Consider the following 17974-nt stretch of genomic DNA (forward strand, 5'->3'; position numbering starts at 1 on the left):
CAATGAGAGGCACATTAGAGAACTCACCAAAACTGTCAATAATATCCGAGCTATCTAAAGGATAATCATACCAAACAATGTCATCATTAGTGAGAGACATAAGTCTCTGAGACCACCATAGACATTGTCAGTTCTCCAAGAAAGCGGGCATCTGAGGCAAGTGCGAAATAAACCACTTGTATAGAAGAGGAACAAGATTCCTTAGAATTCGTCAAATGCAAAGAGAAATACACCCTTAGAATTTGTCAAATGCAAAAAGAAATACATGTCACCCAACAAAGTCGGAACAAGATTCCCAATCAAGAATATTCTAATGGCATTAACATCAACGAAACTGTCAATGTTAGGGAACAAAGCTAGATCATAGATGAGAAATACAAAGATGGCTTCAAAAGCATCCATGCTACCTGCTTAAGTAAAGGCAGTAGCTCTACCAAGGAGAAACTCAGAAGTACCCCCTAGAATCCCTCCTTTTTTCACCAAATTAGCATAAATCTCATATTTCTTCAAGTGAAGAGCTTCGGCTATGACTTGAGATCTCAGGATCTCCTCCAGTCCACTGAAAGGTACCTTGTTAGATATTGGCATACCTAAGAGACGAGAATACTCTTCTAACGTGGGAATAAGCTGATAATCAGGAAAAGTGAAGCATCGATAGAGAGGGTCATAGAACTGTACCAAGACACTCAAAAGTCCTTCAACCACATCAGTAGATAATACGTACAAAAGCTTCCCATGATGTTGATTGAAATCCAAGGGATCTAATACAAAGGATTACATCTTCCTTATCTCTTTCATGTCGGGACATCTGAAACTGTAATTTCTAGTATTCCTTCGTCCATAATCCATGGTCTGAAAATATTTTCAAATAAGACATTAGTTCCTTGAAAATTTATTAATGTGCTGAATGTTATGATGCGCATGGATGCATGAATGCAACAATCACACACAAGGTAAACACAAACAAAGGTCAAGGGATGGATCAAGTCGCCATCAAGATCAATCATCCATTTTTGTGGATTATGGTTTTCACCTTATCAACGCCCAAGATCCATTAATATTCATGAGACCGATCGAAACAACCGAGAATCAAAAGGTTTTTTGCGAGTTACGAGCATGGAGTCGGGTTAAGAACCATCTCAAAGGAGTGTACTAAGGATAAAAACCTGTAGATCATGTTCTAAAAAGTTCCCAGAGTCGTGATCTCATCTATCGTATGCTATAGGTTTAGACGACTGACTCATCAATCTATAGTATTCTCAAGAGAAACTCGTCTGAGTGTAGCATCGTGTAACAACTGTTATCAAGACTACACTTGAACAGTCTCCGCCTATGTCCTAAAATATGCCAAGTTGGGTTAAATGTTCTACGGTCCTCAGCTTCTCGGGCCCTCAAATTAGAGAAAGTAATGCCTATCCACGACTTACTCGTGTGACATCAGTAACTCTAAAGAGGTCTCTGCTGAGTGGGGGATCTCATGTCAACTTTTTAGGACTGCTCCTTCAAATCCAACATCACTATACCACCCTTCTATCTTAATTGCACTCATGTTCAGGTTAGAACTTATCTCACCACTCAGAGATCACCAAGCACAACAGACAGAGTGTCACACAAATAGTATATACAAACAAGCAAACAAACATCAAATATCAACAAAATATTGCACACAAAAAAGTAGGCTAAACCCACTGAGGACTAGTCCCCAGCAGAGTCGCCATTTTTTTTCTGTATCGATAAATTCATGACCATCGAGCTATGGGTAAACTTCCACGTCAATAAAACCAGAGTCGTCACCATGCTTTTATTGTTTCCAAAGGAAAAGAGAAAATTAAGAACAAAACCCAAATATAAGAAGTTTTCAAATCAAAACTAATAGAATTTCAGAGATTACAGGTAAGGGGGTTGGTTACACAGAGGGAAAGTATTAGCACCCAAAGTGTCCTAGGTACTCCTAGGGAGCCCTTTTTTGCATGCAAGTGTTTTAGCTGAAAATATATTTGATAAAAATATAGATTGGGGGGATGAGAAAAGAATTCATTAATTATTTTTTTGTGTTTGACAAGACCTTCGGTCTTATGCCTACGTACCAACATAAAAATGAGGGATCAAAACCCTGTAGTTCGTGGTAAATTTTTTAAAGAAGTTGGTGAATTGGTTTTAACAAAAGTTTAAAAGAAAAGGGCACAGAAAGGCCAAAGACTTGAATGAGGTTGTTAGTTCTTTTTGTCTTTTTAAATTAAAGTCAATATGGTTAAGTTCATTCACAAATTTGAGTAAGAAAAAGTTTTGAAAATCAATGGCATAAGGCCAAAGTTTCTACTCATTAAAACATATCTAAGTTGAAAACACAAACAAAGAAGGTTTTAAAATGAGGGAGAGATTTTAAAATTTAAGAAGAAAAGGAGGATATGAAGGGATTACCCTAGAAAAAAATTTAAAAGTTAAGAGTTGAAAAGATCTGACCAATGGGAAGCAATCCACAAGACAAGAATGTCAGATAGGAACCTATTTCCTTTGGAATTTTAAGCAAGCAATAAGCATAAGCAACATCCAAGAAATTAATATGAAGACCAAGGCATCAAATAAATATATCCATAACATCCAAGCAAGCACTCCAATAACAAGTAGTATCCAGTGTCTTCAAAATGTATCAGATGAAATATTCTTTGTGGCAAACTCATAGAAACAATCATCAGACATCAACAATAATAACAGTATAACAATTTAAGCATAGAGACAAAGTAACATATGAACCAAGGGCATTTAAGGTTTGCATCAGATGAAAGGCACAATCAAGGATAGCTCACTCTCAAATAGTGGCATTGGCCAAGTCCTCAAAGCATAGGGAGGTTGCCTATTTTAAGTCCAAAAGTTCATATCAAGTCCAACAGTCCACCAAGATATTTTTTATGGTTTTTTGTTATTATTAAGTATTTTTAAGGTCCTAAGACCACAAACAAAACAAAATCACAAGCACAACAATATGTATATAAGCACAAATGGTATGGCTCAAGTGAGCAAAGTGAAAATGACTGAAACATAAACATCTTACATGAAATGTAAATGGAAATGAATGATAAGGGTACTGAAATTTAAATTGTATTAATTAAATGACTTGAAAGTAAAGTAAATAATAAAGGAATTTAGTCAAATTTTATTGAGGAGTTCAATTTGTTTAAGTCATTCCTTGGAGAACACTCAATCATTCATTCACAAGTATTAAGACATGAACTAAGACATAATCTATGAGAAGGGATCCAACATGGAAAAATCAACAAGTATGCCACTAGTTCTCATAAATGGAAACAAGGTCAAGTCTTCACATAATACCATGAAGAATGAGAGAATTACAATCTCGCTTACAAGAATTATATGCCTTTCGGGACAAATTTAGCTCTGTGTTAAGCAATCGTAAATGGACTTATGTAGAAGTCACAACTATATGAGGATGGAGAATAAAGATATTGGTGTTAATGCATGTTAGAGACATGTTACAAAGAACCACGCTCCTAAAACATACCACGCAAAAAATAAAGTGGGAGGTGTAAGACCCTAATTTTGACCCTAAGATCCCTCATGCAACTTCATCATATGCATTAGCATTGATATCATACCCTGGCATCCTCCTTACCCCTCTTTCATTGGGTTTGTTTTGGGAGAGATCCCCAAGCACCATGTGATTGTATCATACTTTTATATTATCATTTTTTTCCTAACCAAAATACTAGAATGTGTCTTTGCATTTGCCTAACTCTTTTGTAGGTAGGGCATGATCCCCATTGATCTAGCAAGCTCATATCTAGGGTTTAAGACCCTCATGGCTACAAGAGAAAAACCAAGGAATGATCCATAATATCTCTAAGAATCATATATGAATCCCCATGATCTTCATATGTTACTTTGGTCAAGTATCCTTCAAGAGTTTGGAGGTAGTTTGCCTTGGAAACCCTAGTTTGTTTGGGTATCTTGAGTAACTTCTTCAACAAGATTCCTCACCAATTGATCAAATTTATAAAGGTTCACTTTAAATTTCATCATCATATGCATATATGATCTACCATGATCCTAAAAAGTCAAGAGAATTGCAAGTTAGCAAGTTGGTTGATGGTGGTTGGCCAGATGAATTCATTTGATCAAAACTGGGTCTCCCTAGACCCTATCTTCTATAATTTTCACCATATGAAAATGATTCCAAGATAAAAGTTACTCTAAATGACATTCCAAACAACTTTCATGTTGAGACCTAGAGCTAGTTTTGCTTGGAAAATCATTTTCTATGTTGAAACATTATAGGTCATTTTGTCTATACCCTAATTTGAAAGTCAACTTCCCAAGGCCATAACTTGCTCAATTTTTATGAGATTAAAAATTTCCAAGTTTTAAAATCAAATTCAAGATGTCTACTTCAACGTTTATGTTTGGAGTGAGAGATAATTTAACTTTTATGAGCATGTGATATGAGGATACATTATAGGTCATTTTTGCCCTATACCATTGGACAAGTGATTTTCCTCAACTTCAAAAATGCATAAATATATCATTCTAAATCCTAATGACATGAAATTGGTTACTATTTTGAAGGTATTTGAAATATATACAACTTTGATGAAGACACCTTTCTCATTTGGAGCTCACATAAAAAGTTAAGTAAGGTGGAACATTGAGGTATATGACAGGACACTTAGAAAAATTTTCAACATGTTGAAATTTCCAAACTTACACCTCAACATTCACATTGATACAAGTTCCAAATGAAAAAGTGTCCAACATCAAAGTTGTTTCCCTTGACCTAAGCTTTCCAAAGAGTCCTATTTCACGCATTTTGGATGAGGTTTGCTAGGGCTGCGCATGGTCTTAATAGGTTTGCATCAAGTGGAAAAATCAAATGTCCAAAACTTCACATTGCATTGCCTTGCCATTCAAGCATCATTTGAACTTCAGTACAGTTGGAATTAGATCAAAATGGATTGCTTCATGGTCATGTACACGCCCATGCAAGCTTGTGCAAGGCATTGCCAAATTTAGCAAAATTTCAAGTGTGCAATTATCAATCCAAAATGCAATAAATACATGGCCTCTGGGCTCATTTGAAACACCTTGTGCGCCAGCTTTGCCCCCTCTTTTCAAACCCTCATAATTCAAAGGAAAACCTGAGAATTTTCAACTTGAAAATTGAGTTTGAATCTCACTGTTTGGAGATTCAAAAACTCCAGGATCCAAAGTTTTGTTCCATTGCCAAACCACTTCTGCAAGCTCCTCGAGTGTGATCAAGTCAAGTTTGAAGCAAGCAAGATCCAGTTCTGTACAACATTGAAGGTATTTTTCAGAAATCTTCTTCTCTTCGATTCTCACTCAATTCTCATCAGTTCTCTTGGATCTTTGGTTGTTTGAAGTCTTACCAATGTAGGCAAGAAGATTGAGTTTCTTTAAGGTCAAATCGAAGAAACTCAGTTGACACACCTCAAAATTCAACTCCTCATATCTTTCTATATGTGTGGAGTTAGTTAAAATCGAGGTCAGATTCGTGCTCTACGCCATTTTTTCTTTCAGATCACGTCCTCCTTTTTCATTTATGTGATGATGATGACTGAACCAGTACGGTGAGCCTCGCCTGAGAAGTTAACCGGAGTTCCAGGGTCGGTGGTGTGCTGGACAGGTTCTGAGCCATCGATCTTTTTAAAAATGTTTTAATCTCACGCGTTGGTTTTGATTACCATTCCTGTGGCACATTGGCTTAAGTCAATGGTGGAAAGCACGTTGATGACCACTTGATCTGCCACCTCAATTAATGAGGGAGATCAAGTGGTCCACATTTTTTCTGATTATTTGAATTTCATTTAATTTATTGTATTTTCATTAATTTATATTAATTTTAATATTGATCCAAAAAATATGAGAGTTTCACCAAAAAAATTTAAATAAAATCCTCCTTCATATTTTGAATTAAAATTATTTTTTGGATCAATATTAATATTTTTCATGATTTAATTGATTTTGTGAATATTTTTAATTGTTTAAAAATACTTTGAAGTCTCCAAAAATTCTGAAATTTTTTCTCCAAGGTCCTTTGACCTTGTTTGACCTATGATAAATCCCATGGCCATTTCTTTGGTGTTTTGATGAGATTTTAGGAATTTGACAAACCATATTTAATTTAATGCATTATTTTTAGTATTTTTAAATTGAATAAATGCCAAATAATTGTGTTGAGCCATTTTGATTGTTTATATAAGTTTGACTTGTGTTGTTGGGCCTTGGTCAAGGTTGATTTGACTTTGTTAGGTTAAGATCATTGGATTTAGGGGATTGATGGAATGTACATTCCTTCTCCCAAAATGAATGAATGTTCTTAATTTGGTAAAAGTCCTCCTTTGTCCAATTTGAGATTTGATCCATTCCCCTCCCTCTTCATCTAATTCCCCTTCTTTATGCATCCATTTCATTTGACATATGATATCTCAATATCCTAAGGCTAGTTGATTGCAAAATCAACATAAGTATGGATGAGATTAGGCCACCTCTTTTGCATATTATTTTTGTGTGTGGTATGTTTCATGAGCATAGTCCATTATACTATGTCTCTAACATGCATTAACACCAAAATTATATTGCCCGGCCTCAAATAGTTATGACTTCTACATAAGTCCAATTACGATTGCTCAACATAGCGCTAAATTTTTGACACAAAAGGCATAGCATTCTAGTTAGTGAGATTGTAAGTCTCCCTTCTTTCATGGTATTATGTGGAAACTTGACCTTTTTTCCTTCCTTTAGAAGATGTCTTGGTTCAAGGATCCATGCTTGTGATAAGTGGGTTGAGTGTTCTCCAAAGAATGACTTAAATAATAAAAAGAAAAAACAATACTAACTTCTAATTCATTAACAACTAAAATTTAATTTCAAGTATTTTACTTTTAATGCACTTTATTTTTAAGCTTTATTCATTTTCCATTATACATACCATTCTAATTGTTTATGTTAATGTCATTTTCACTTTGTCCATTTGGACCATATTTTGTGATATATTTTGCTTGTGTATATTGTGTTTGTTTGTGTGGTCTTTGATCATTAATGTACATAACAAGAACAAAAACCCTAAAAAACTTCTTGTGTGGACTGCTGGTTTGATCTGAGACAATTGGACTTAGAATTTAGGCAACACTCCCTATGCAAAGGACTTGGCCAATGCAAACTTTCATGTAACCAAGTGCTTGTAATTTGAAACTTCATCTGATACATCATTGAAGATCCCTTTGAGTTCATCTACAACATGATCATTGTGAAGTTGTTATTTTGAATCTGTGACATGGGCAAATGTGAAGGAGATCATGGAGTGGCTAAAGCTTGGATGTGGCCATCTTTATTTGATGCCTTGCTCTTCAAGTTAATATTGTATGCATTGTTTGTTGCTTGATTCTAATATCCAAGGGAATTTAGGGTTTCTATATGACATTCTTATCTATTGGATTGCAGCCCATTGGTCAGATCTTTTCAACTCTTAACTTTTAAATTTATGCTTAGGATTAGTCTCTTCATCTCCTCCCCATCTCTTTAATTTCAAAATCTCTCCCTCCTTTTAAAAAACTTCTTTGCTTTTGCTTGTTTTTTTTTAACTTAGACCCTTTGCAAATTAGAAACTTTGGCCTTATGCCATTGCATTTTCAAACTTCTTTTCTTAAATCAAACTTGTAAATAAACTTAACTATACTTGACTTAAAACTTTCAAAAGCCAAAAAGAACTAACTCATTCAAACCATTTTCTAGGCCCTCGTGCCTTTCAAACTTAATTTTTGATTAAAAGCAATGCATCCACTTTGAAATTTGTATCACGAACTACGAGGTTTTGATCCCTCATTTTTATGTTGGTACGTAGGCACAAGTCCAAAGGTCTTGTCAAACACAAAAATATAATTAATAAATTATTTTCTCATCCCCCATTCTATTTGTTTGTAAATATCACTTTGTACAAAATACATATGCACACATGAAAGGGCTCCATATGAGTACCTAGGACACTTTGGGTGCTAACACCTTCCCTCTATGTAACCAACCCCCTTACCTATAATCTCTGATATTTTATTAGTTTTGATTTGAAAACTCCTTATTTTGGGGTTTTGTTCGTACTTTTCTCTTTTCCCTTGAAAACAATAAAAGCGCGATGGCGACTCTTATTATTTGATGTCTTGCTTATCCATAGCTTGATGATCATGACTTTACCGCTACAGAAATTAAGTGGCGAATCTGTTGGGGAGTAGTCTCCAATGGGTTTAGCCTACTTTTTGTGTGTATATAATTGTATATATGTGATGTATGTATATTTGTTTATGTGATATAATCTGCTTGTTGTGCTTGGTGATCTCTGAGTGGTGAGATAAGTTCTAACCCGAACTTGAGTGCAATTAAGATAGGAGGATGGTATAATCATGTTCGACTTGTGTGGAGTAGTCCTTAACAAGTTGGCTTGAGATCCATCTGCTCAGTGGAGACTCTTTTGGATTTGGAAATGTCACACAAGTATTTATGGTTAGGCATTACTATCTCTAATTTGGGTCCGAGAAGCTGAGGACCGTAGAAAATTTATCCCCTCTTGCCTATTTAGGACGTAGTGCGAAGACTGTTCAAGTGTAGACTTGATAACAGTTGTTACGCGATACTACACTCAAATGAGTTTCTCTTGAGAATATTATGGATCGATGAGTCATTCATCTTAACCTGTAATATTCGATAGATGGAATTAAGACTTTGGGAACTTTTTAGAACATGATCTACAGGTTTTATCCTTAGTTCACTCCTTTGGGATGGTTCTTACCTAGACTCCATGCTCGTGATTCATAAACCCTTCATTCTTGGTTGATCCAATCAAGTCTTGTCAATATCAATGGGACTTGGGTGTTGATAAGGTGAAAACCATAATCCACCAAAATGGATGATTGATCTTGACAATGACTTGATTCATCCCTTGACCTTTGTTTGTTTGCCTTGTGTGTGATCCCTTATTTGTGATTGTTGCATTCATGCATTCATGCGCATCATAACATTCATCACACGAAAATTTTAAGGAACTGGGGTATTATTTGCAAATATTTTCAGACCATGGATTGTGGACGAAGGAACACTAAGAAGTACAATTTCAGATGTTCCAACTTGAAAGAGCTAAGGAAGCTAGAATCTTTTGTATTAGATCCCTTGAACTTCAAACAACATCATGAGAAGCTTTTGTCTATCTTGTCTGCTGATGTGGTTGAAGAACTTCTGAGTGTATTGGTACAGGACTACGATCCTTTCTACCGTTGCTTCACTTTTCCTGATTATCAGCTTGTTCCTATGTTGGAGGAGTATGCCTATCTCTTGGGGATACCTATTTCTAGTAGAGTTCCATTTAGTGGGTTGGAAGAGATTCCCAGATCTCATCTTATTGCTGAAGCTCTTCACTTGAAGAAGTCTGAGATAGAGGCTCATTGGGTGAAGAAAGGAGGATTGTTTGGGTTGCCATCTGATTTCCTCATCAAGGAAGCTACCGCCCTTGCTCAAGCCGGTAGTGTGGATGCTTTTGAAGCTATCTTTGTGTTCCTCATCTATGGATTAGCTTTGTTCCCTAACATTGACGGTTTTGTTGATGTTAACGCCATTAGAATTTTCTTGATTGGGAATCTTGTGCCTACTTTGTTGGGTGATATGTACTTTTCTTTGCATTTAAGGAATTCTAAGGGTGGTGGAACTATTATCTGTTGCATTCCTCTTCTACACGAGTGGTTTATTTTGCACTTGCCTCAGACGCCTGCTTTTGTGGAGAACAAACAATGTCTACGGTGGTCTCAAAGACTTATGTCTCTCACTAATGATGATATAGTTTGGTATGATCCTTCTTTAAGCAGTTTGGAGATTATTGATTGTTATGGTGAATTCTCTAATGTGCCTCTCATTGGTACATAAGGAGGAATTAACTACAACCCTGCTTTGGCTCGTCGTCAGCTTGGGTTCCCCTTGAGAGACAAACCTAATAACACTTTGTTAGAAGGTCTTTTCTATCAAGAGGGTAAATATCCCCAACATTTGAAGCAGAAGATTGTGCATGCTTGGCATAATATGCATAGGAAAGGAAGGTTCGAGCTTGGTCCGTGCAACTGTGTAGCTTTGGAAGCTTACACTCTTTGGGTGAAGAAGAGAGCTTTAAAGTCGAAGATGCCCTATCCTTATGAGAGACCTATGTTTATGGTTGTGGTTGAGCCATTAACTCTCCCTAACCAAGATGTAGAGGAGTTGGAAGACGCACTCGCCAAGATGAAGCAAGAGAAGGATATGTGGGAAGAGAGTTTCCGTGCTTTGAGCAAAAAGAATTTGGAGTTGCAGTTGGAGTCTAAAGACAAAGATGCACTTATTGAGCCACTTGAAGACCGAGTGACAAAGAGACAGAGAGAGCCATTTTGGATAGAGGTTTCATCTTCCTCTAGTATGCCTCAGCCTTCTGTTGTTTGGAAGAAGATTGTTGATCAGCCTATCCTCGAGAAGACTCGGATGAAGGCTTCTTTTGAGACAGAGATTCGACGCATCGAAGGAAGTACGCGCCTATAGCCAGATCTTCTGACGTTGTTGTTAGGGATCCTTAGGATGACTAGTCTCCTTTTCTCTTGTATTTTTCATTTGGTTTCTGAAATTGTACTCAGTGTAATCCTTCCAATTATATAAATGAAAAGAGACTTTTGGCCATATCAAATTATTGCAATTGTTGTTATATATATATATATATATATATATATATATATATATATATATATATATATATATATATAATATATATATATATATATATATATATATATATATATATATATATATATATATATATATATATATATATATATATATATATATATTTGCAAATAATATAGTAAGTTCCTTGAAGAAAAAGAATGAATAAACAAGCATTGCATTTCATGCAACATTTGCATAAGCAGGTTTCTCTTTCACCAGATGTCTCATTGGTGTTTCTTCTGTGCTTCAGCCAAGCTGACTCATCAATACAACACTCGTGCCAATCACTCCAGAATCATGGAACATCTTGAGCAAGAGAATAGAGAGCTAAAGGACGAGATCGCCCGCCTGACTGCCGTGATGGAGTCAGTTCTAGCCGCACAGAGCCAGTCTTCTCCAACACCCGCAACTCCCCCTCAGAGGACTGTTATTTCATAGGTGGCTACCTCTACCATGCCTGCTGCTACCGCTCATTTCTCACCTGATATGCCTGCAGGATTCCCGTGGGGAATACCGCCAAACTTCATGGCTGAAGGATTTGCGCTTACATTTGCTTCCATGCCGACATCTAGCCCGGTCATGTTTGTACCACCGCCTGTAGTGCACACCTTGCCTCGCGTAGAAGACACCATTTATCATTCCGAGCCATCTGAGGGTTCGGACGTTTATGAGAAAATGGATGAGATGAAAGATCAATTTCTTGAGCTACGCAAGGAGTGGAAAACTTTGAGAGGTAAGGACCTTTTTGGGAAGAGTGTTGTTGAATTGTGTCTGGTGTTGAATGTGAAGATTCCAGTGAAGTTCAAAGTGCCTGACTTTGAAAAATACAAAGGGAACACATGTCCGCTCAGTCACTTGGTGATGTATGCCCGCAAGATATCTACCCAAACTAATAACGATCAGCTGTTAATCCACTACTTTCAAGACAGTTTGACCGGTGTTGCGCTAAGATGGTATATGGGGTTGGATAGTGCAAGCATCCGCACTTTCAACAATTTGGGAGAAGCATTTGTTAAGCAGTACAAGTACAACGTTGATATGGCTCCCGACCGAGATCAGTTGAGATCACTATCTCAGAAGGACAAGGAAACGTTTAAGGAGTACGCGCAGAGATGGAGAGAACTCGTTGCTCAGATCACCCCTCCTTTAGAGGAAAAGGAGATGACCAAGATATTTTTGAAGACCCTTAGCTCATTTCATTATGAGAAGATGATCGCTAGTGCCCCCAGTGACTTTACCGAAATGGTAAATATGGGGATGAGGCTTGAAGAAGGTGTCCGAGAAGGACGGTTGTCGAAGGAGGAGGTATCATCTAGCAAGAGATATGGCGGCAGTTTTGGTAAGAAGAAGGATAGTGAAGCCAACACAATCATTAGTGGGAGGCAGAGGAGGCCTCATACCAGAAGAAGTCAACCACCCCGTCAACATCATCACCAAGTATCGTCAGTAATCCCAGTATTTTCAGTAAATCAATCAACACCAATTCAACAACAACAGCGTCAACAACAACAACCACAACAACGAGCAAACACCTTCAACAACAACAATACCAACACTCATCAGCAACAAACTTTCTAAAGGAAGAAGGTCTCTTTCGAACTAATTCCTATGACATATGCAGAACTTTATTTGTCATTGGTTCTCAAGAACCTGCTACAACCCAGAAATCCGCCACAAATTCCTGAACCACTTCCATGGTGGTACAAGCCTGACCTCCGTTGTGCTTTTCATCAAGGAGCACCCGGACATGACATTGAGAACTGCTATCCACTTAAATATGAAGTTCATAAGCTAGTAGAGAGTGGAAAGGTGTCCTTTGAGGACCACGCACCTAATGTGAAAGCAAACCCACTGCCAGCCCATAGAAATTCATCGGTTAATATGGTAGACGGCTGTCCCGGGGAGTTCAAAGTGTTTGATGTCCGTTTCATCAGAAGGTCTTTGGTAACAATGCATAAGGACATTTTTATGGTAAGCGATTGTGCGCATGACCATGATGGATGTCCTATCTGCAGTGTTAACCCGAGAGGTTGTATGATTGTGAAAAGAGACATCCAGCGGTTGATGGATGAGGGTATGATTCAGATTGTTCAATCCCGTCATGTAGATGACGATGTGAATGTTATCGTTCCAGTGTTTAAGAACCCCGAGAGGGTGGTGATTCTATATGACAGCAGTAACAGTATCAATCAAAGATCGATATCGCCGTTGGTTATACGATTAGCTGGCCCAATCCTGTATTCATCTGATAAGGCTGTTCCGTATTAGTATAATGCAACTATGTTGAAAGATGGTCAAGAGGTCCCGTTACCTACGACCAGTTCTGTTGTGAGCATTATTGATGTTACTAAGGTGACCCGTAGCGGTCGAGTGTTTGGGTCGGTGTTCCCAAAAGATGTAGAAGATTCAACAGTTGGTAAGAAGGTGGAAGTACCTGGAGTAGATCCGATTAGCACTTCAAAGAGCCAGTCTGGTGAATCCAGCAATTTGAAGACTAATGATGATGATGAGGTACTTAGGCTAATAAAGAAAAGTGAGTTCAATATGGTGGAGCAGTTGCTCCAAATCCCCTCAAAGATTTTAGTATTGTCTCTGCTTATGAATTCAGAGAAGCACAGAGAATCACTGTAAAGAGTTCTAGAGCAAGCATTTATGGAACATGATGTTACGATGGATCAGTTTGATCATATTGTAGCTAACATCACTTCCTGCAATAATCTCAGCTTTTGTGATGAAGAACTCCCTAAGGAGGGTAGGAATCATAACTTGGCTTTGCATATCTCCATGAATTGCAAAGATGATGCTTTATCCAATATATTAGTTGACACCAGGTCTTCATTGAACGTGCTGCCGAAGTCAACTCTTTCAAAGTTGTCATATCAAGGAGCTCCCATGAGATATAGTGGTGTAATCGTCAAAGCTTTCGACGGTTCGCGCAAGACAGTGATATGTGAAGTGGACCTTCCGGTGAAGATATGTCCGAGTGGCTTCCAGATTACTTTTCAAGTAATGGATATCCACCTGGCCTACATTTGTATATTGGGAAGGCCATGGATCTATGAGGCGGGAGTTGTTACTTCCACGTTGCATCAAAAACTCAAATTTGTTAAGAATGGAAAATTAGTCATTGTTGGTGGGGAAAAGGCGTTGTTGGTTAGCCACCTGTCATCTTTCTCTTACATTGAAGCTGAGGATGAGGTTGGAACTCCGTTCCAAGCCATATCTATTATTGTTGAAAAGAGAGTGGGGGAACCTATGTCCTCACTAAAAGATGTAAGGAATATTGTTGAGGAAGGTAATGTGGATCAGTGGGGGTGCATGGTAGAGGTCTCCGACAACAAGAACAGAACCGGATTGGGTTTTCAGCAAGGTTCATCAATTGCTAGATCAGAGGATATGCAACTTAGCTTCCGTAGCGGAGGGTTCATTCATGGCAATGAACAACACTTAGCTGTAGTGCTGGAAAATAACGATGAAGATGACTGCACCAATTTTGTGACGCATGGAAAGGCTTGCAACAATTGGACTGTTGTTGATATTCCTGTTATTTTGCGTCGATCTAAGTAATTGTTTTAAAAATCCTTCTCCTATGCCTAAGGGAGAAGTGAACATTGTTAGGCATTTCAAATTTGATCATCAATAAAATTAATTTTATTCATCCACATCTATGATGTTTTGTTTTACTTTTTGCTTTATTCTGAAAATGGTAATCACAAAAAAACATAAATAAATAATATAATTGCCCATCTGCATAATGTTTGGTCACAAATTCACTTCTCTAAAATCAAAATTCAAATTCTTATGCAGGTTGGTTCCTAACCCCATTTAATATAATAATCCTTCTCCTTTTCCAAATTTTGGATTCCCTGTGTTTGAGGCCGAGGAGGAAAGTGATGAAGAAATGTCTGATGAATTATCTCGTCTTCTTGAGCATGAAGGAAAAGCCATTCAGCCATTTGAAGAGCAGATTGAGTTAGTCAACTTGGGTTCCGAGGATGATGTGAAGGAAGTCAAGATTGGGTCTCGACTGTGTCCAGATGCGACGAAGGGATTGGTTGATCTTCTTCGAGAGTATTCAAATGTGTTTGCTTGGTCCTATCAAGACATGCCTGGTTTGGATGTGGAGCATAGATTGCTATTGAAGCCAGAATGTCCGCCATTCAAGCAGAAGTTAAGAAGAACGCATCCTGATATGGAAGTGAAGATCAACGAAGAAGTGCAAAAGCAGATTGATGTCGGTTTCCTTGTAACCGCTGAGTATCCGGAATGGGTGGCCAACATTGTGCATGTGCCAAAGAAAGATGGAAAAGTCCGCATGTGTGTTGATTACAGAGATTTGAATAAAGCCAGTCCGAAAGATGATTTCCCTCTACCACACATTGATATGTTGGTAGACAATACTGCAAAATTCAAAGTGTTTTCGTTTATGGATGGATTTTCCGGATATAATCAGATCAAGATGGCACCCAAAGATATGGAGAATGAAGGTGAGAAAAAAATAAGAAAGGGGGGTTTGAATTGTTTTGGAAAATAAGCGCTTTTTCAAAATAAAGACCACACAAGGAATTTATACTGGTTCTCTTATAACACAAAGCTACTCCAGTCCACCCGGCCAAGGTGATTTCGCCTTCAACAAGGACTTAATCCACTAATCTTGAAAGATTGTTTACAACCAACGTCTAAGAGAAGGATCTCTTAGTCCTCTCAAGTAAACAGACTGCACAGAGTCACTTGAGGAAATAAAACAATGGATAAAGAACTATGTAATCTAGAGTGCTTCTAGGATAAGCAAATATTACAACAGTAAGAACAAAAGTGTTTCACGTTCTAAGCAAAAGCTTTGTGAAATATTGAGAGAGAGATAATGTTACAGTGTATGCTTGCAACCTCTCAATGTTGATTTCTGTTCTTTATATAGGAGTGAAAGGACCGTTGAACTTGATGGCAGATAATTTGTTTTGAATAGGAATTAATGCCATAACTTATGTTATTTCGTGCCAAAACAACTTTCTCTCCTCGAATAACTTCTTTCCAAATATAGTTCCTTTCCATTTGAATTTGAAGTTAACGTTACTCTTTCTGTATTAGGAAATCCATTTCCATATTGAATTTGAAGTTAACGTTACTCTTTCTGTATTAGGAAATTCATTACCAAAGTCTGCGTGACTCTGGGAATCTTGGAATCTTCCTGTGTTGATTCGAAGCTACTGATGAAGTCTTCAGATGACGCTGAGAGCTTCTGGAATGATATACCGTTGTTCAGAGTCAGAGCTTCTAGAGTGCACTTCTTCTTCAGATGCTTCTGATGTTCTGCTGTTTTGCTCAGAGTTAGAACTTCTTGAGCGTGTTTCTACTTCAGATGCTTCTGATGTTCTGCTGATTTGTATCTGATATGATTCTGTATCTGATGACGTCATTAGATTTCTTCCTTCTTTCCTTAGAACCCTGCACACTTAGAAACTTTTCGTTAGGGTGCCATTTTTGGTTTCATCCTTTGTTATCATCAAAATCATGGAATCTGTTGTAGAACAATTTTTGTTCTTACAATCTCCCCATTTTTGATGATGATAAAACAAACTTAAATAGCAGATGAAACATAACAAATATCAGATCAAATGCTCCCCCTGAGATGAGCTAGGGAGTTCAGAAGTTCTTACCAAAGCTTCCAAGCAATGAAGTTTCTTGATACCTTCTGCAATTTCTTACGTCCAATGTTAGATGAATTTATTTTTAAGAAATAGTATGTTGCAGAGTGATTAAGGTATTAGGCAATATATTTCATCAGAGCTATATTCGATTTCTCCCCCTTTTTGTCAGAATCAAAAAGACTTAAACAAATTAATCAAAAGGATGTTATATTCAGATAAAAGAGCAACAGAGATAATGGCAAGAAGCAAACAGGCAAACATCAGAACAAGGAAAACAAGGCAACAAACAAAATCCTAAGTGCCTAAGGGTTGGGAGGCGGAGGCATCCTCTGAAGCAGTTGAGCCAGCATGTTCTGAATGTTGTCGTTGACGGTATCCTGTTTATCCATTCTGGCACGGAGTTCCTTCTGGTCTTTCTTAAGTTCTTCAAGTGTCTGGAGAACCATAGGAACAACAGTGGAGGACTCCCCCTGAGCATGAGCACTTTATGCTTCAGCAGCGACCTTCGCTTCAGCTTCAGCAGCAGCTTGTGCTTCAGCTTCAGTGGCAGCAGCAGCATCGGCCAGAGCTTTGGCTTCAGCTTCCTTTGCCCTTTGGATTTCTGCTTGACGAACTCTTTCTTCTTCTTATCTTCTTGCTTCTTCTTCAGCTTCTCTGGCAAGTTTTTCCTGTAGTCTTGCCTTAGCATCTCTGATGAAGTCGTTTCTGACTTGCTCAGAGATGTGCTTCAGCTTGAAAGCTTCAGAAGTCATCTAGCCAATGACTCTGTTCCAGTGTGTCCTTACAGAGTCAGGATCATCACTGATGCCAGAGTTAATGGTCAAGGACTTGACCTTCTGTACTGAAGCCCCTGCGAACAACATTATGGCTTCCTCAAGGGTAGGCATGGAATGTTCAGGTTCGGATTCAGATGTTTGGGGTGGAGAGTTTGGAGGGTTTAAGTTTAAAATTAGAGGTTCAGGTTCAGCGGAAGTGTTTTGAGGGGTGATGTCAGAGGGTTGAGCTTCAGAAGGGTTATTGGTTGTTTGTTCTGGGGGTGGTGAAGTGACTTCAGGTTCAGGTGGAGGTGGTTGTTGTGAGTTTTGATTTAGAGAATGAAGGTGAGCTAAAGTGGGAGAAGCGGGGTCAGAAGGTTCTGGGTCAGAGGAGAGGATAAGATAGGGAGGTGATTCTGGAGCTGAAGATGAAGAGGTGGTTTGATTGAGTTCTTCAGCTTCAGAGCGTGGTAGAGAGGTATGGGCAAGATTGAATTTTGGTAAAGATTGTGAGGTTCTGGTTGTGGAAGGTGGGGTTTCAGAGGTGGTGTAGATAGGTGTTGGGAGAGGATTAGAGGAAGCCACAGGAGGTTCAGAGGGAATAGAGGGAGCAGACTTACCAGTAGTTACTTGCAGAGGCGCTGGAGATCTTGTTTCAGAAGTTTCTCCTAGCCTTGCTTTCTTTGCCTTTGAAGACTTCTTTTCAGAGGGACCTCTTTTGTACTTGACGAAGTCTTCTTCTGAATCTAGACAATCGTCCAGTCTGACGTCAGAGATGTCAACTCCTTCATCTATCAGACGCTGCATGTAATGAAGGAT

Source organism: Lathyrus oleraceus, chromosome 4 (assembly GCF_024323335.1).
Source record: "Lathyrus oleraceus cultivar Zhongwan6 chromosome 4, CAAS_Psat_ZW6_1.0, whole genome shotgun sequence".
Lineage (NCBI taxonomy): Eukaryota > Viridiplantae > Streptophyta > Magnoliopsida > Fabales > Fabaceae > Lathyrus > Lathyrus oleraceus.